The sequence below is a fragment of the Macrobrachium rosenbergii genome, chromosome 59, assembly GCF_040412425.1.
Source record: "Macrobrachium rosenbergii isolate ZJJX-2024 chromosome 59, ASM4041242v1, whole genome shotgun sequence".
NCBI classification, from domain to species: domain Eukaryota; kingdom Metazoa; phylum Arthropoda; class Malacostraca; order Decapoda; family Palaemonidae; genus Macrobrachium; species Macrobrachium rosenbergii.
Genome location: NC_089799.1, coordinates 36314147 through 36317113, shown reverse-complemented (window position 1 = coordinate 36317113; position 2967 = coordinate 36314147). Strand labels below are relative to the sequence as shown.

The 2967-nt window shown below is 36.2% G+C and overlaps 1 protein-coding gene across 3 annotated transcripts in view; it reads right to left on the bottom strand.

Annotated features, from left to right (window-relative positions):
* Positions 1 to 2738, bottom strand: part of LOC136837734 (probable G-protein coupled receptor Mth-like 1) — a 16738-nt gene extending 14000 nt beyond the window's left edge. The window contains exon 1 of one of the 3 annotated variants that reach the window (XM_067102660.1): positions 2445 to 2738. The gene's annotated coding sequence lies outside the window, so the exon portion shown is untranslated. The remainder of the gene's footprint in view (positions 1 to 2444) is intronic. The other 2 variants (XM_067102662.1, XM_067102661.1) reach the window with 2 other exon arrangements.
* Positions 2739 to 2967: the final 229 nt, after the last annotated feature.

Here is a 2967-nt window from a genome sequence, read left to right as displayed (position 1 = left end):
TTACCTAGCAACGGCACCTACAGCTTATTGTGGAATCCGAACCACATTATAGAGAGAAATGAATTTCTATCACCAGAAATAAATTCCTCTAATTCTTCATTGGCCGGACGGAGACTCGAACGCGGGTCCAACAGAGTGCTAGCCGAGAACGTTTACCGACTCGTCCAACGAGGAACATTTAATCCGACAGAGAGAGAGAGAGAGAGAGAGAGAGAGAGAGAGAGAGAGAGAGAGAGAGAGAATCTTGTGTCTAAGAAAAATAATAAAATAACTATAGGACTAACAATGGAATAACGGAAGAAGTTTGAGATAAATCCTAACATGTTTTGCCAAAACAAAGAGGCAAAATGATAGAAAACAATTAAAACAGCCGAAAGGATTACGAGCGATCTCCAAGCCCCTCCTCATGAAAAATCATACAACACTAACGATAAATGTATGAAGATGTAGTAATTATACTTATATAGTGATTTGCAAAGGAGGTTTTAATAGAATTTGGATCATTTTATCGCCGTTATTCTACAAGACGCGGCTAGCAGTCGATAACACAAAATACGAAAACAGAACAGCTGTTATTACGTTTCAAAATTCGTCTAAGGCTCTAAGCCTACTCGCAGTTTTAAATACAGTCTATAAATGTTATTGTAATAGCCACAATGCCCTCTTAACTTCTCGATTACTTCGCTCTTTTCTGGATATACGCTTGTCACTACAAAGCCTTAAGATCCAAGTTCAAGAAATTTGAAGTGGTTATGTGGTAGCGGGAAACGAACCCGCGTCACCATGATCACTACGAGGACGACGCAATTTGAAGTGGTTATCATAATCACTTCAAATTTCGTCGTCGTGATTATGGTGACGCGGGTTCGTTTCCCGCTACCGGGCATCACAACCACTTCAAATTTCTTGCACTTGGTCTTAAGGCTCTGTAATGACAATCGTATCCAAAAAAGCGCGAAGAATTCGAGAAGTTAAGAGGGCACTGTGGCTATTACAATAACATATACATCTGGTAAAAAGTGACTAGTGGTTTGTATATTTCAAAAAAGATATTTTCATTTCATACATTTCATCTAACGCATTTCATTGGCTCTTTGTATACGCGAGAGTGAAAGAAAGCGAAAGCTGACAGGAAACAGGGCGATACGAGCAGTACATAGAAGGGTGAGGTGCGATAAGCCAGTAACCATTTTCGGTAATACTGGAGATATTCGTGACATCATCGATTGTCCTTTTTCAAGGGTAACGTCACGTCGCTGGTCATAAAACTCTCCGTTCACGCATCAGAACTGGTATGATAAATGTGTGCTAGTGAAATACATTATGTCAATGAGAGCACAAAGGTAATGTATTAAATACAACAGCCAAAACTGACTTCATGTAACACTAGGACGTGAATCTAAGAAAAACTTTTTTCTTTAATTCACTACATTCCGTCATTTCATCATATATATATATAGATATATGTATATATATATATATACTGTATATATATATATATATATATATATATATATATATATATATATATATATATAAACTACTTTAAACACAAATATATATAAGACAGTCCTCTTTTCCAAAAATAAAAGACTTCCTGTTTTCCAAAATCCAAAATATTATATATATATATATATATATATATATATATATATATATATATATATATATATATATATATATATATATATATATATATATGTGTGTGTGTGTGTGTGTGTGTGTGTGTGTGTGTTGTGTGTGTGTGTGTTTGTGTTGTGTGTGTGTGTGCGTGTATGTGTGATGCTAAGGATTCCTGGCTTGTTTTCCAGTACGACTATTACAGGGCGGTGGAAATTCGCAATATTTACTGTACACATATAAAATGCAGTCTTTCAGTGAAACCAATCACACTGTCAAGTAGACAGACGCTTGAAACTTGGTTTATTCAAGTAAGGTGTTGGAAAGAAATCTGACAGTATCCAGTCTGATAACAGAGAGTTCAAGTAGGATGTAGAGATCAACTTGGAATGCATATAAACTTGACTGGTTTACTTCAAAAGCAATGTGTGACAGCGTGATTTGTGAGGGGGTTTCGTTAGCATGGTTACGGCAACAACAAAAATTATATGAATATCAATTTCCTGTCGAGATATTCTGAGTATGAGACCAACTGCATGCGAAATATAATAACATTTGTTAATAGAAGGCAGATGCACAGAGAGATTGACGTACAGACAGGCAGCAAAACAGAATTCTACATTCATCATGCAAAAAATTCTAGTGACCACATAATATTATTTTCTGAATGGAACTGCGTCACCTTAAATCCCCCAGCCTCCCCCCGCCCCCACAAAAAAAAAACTTACTATAGTAAATGAAAAATGTTTCATCAAAAGCAACAGAAGCAAGATATAATAAATAATCTGCAGTAATATATGACATATAAAGTTCAAAATGCTTACGCTCTTTCAGCAATGTCCATTGGAATATAAAAAAAAAAGCTTACGAGGATAATGCGCGTATTGCTTTATGCTTTTTCTATAACAAAAGCTTTAAAAACTTTCAATATCCTCTTCCCCTATTTTCACACTGAGCAGATGAACAATATACTCTGAATAATTTTTTCTTCTTTTAGTGCTGCCGCTACACAATCTCGTGCACAGGCTCTCTTAACACTATGCTCATACTCGGGACTAAACAGCCAGCCTACACTATTTTGTAAACTGGATAAAGACGGGCATCGGACATGACTGCCCGACGTACGTTAGTCAAGCCATCTCTTGCTGAGTAGTTCTTCGAGTACTTATGGTGCGACTCTTTCTCAGAAAAAATATAAATAAATAAAAATAAAACCGAGTTCTTTACAACATGCAATAATTGAATATGATGAATTTTCAGTTTTTTACGGAATAAAACGTGTATCAGTTGCTCCCAACTCCCACCACATCCTCATAACTGAAGAATGAAAGGCGCCAACCGCCTACG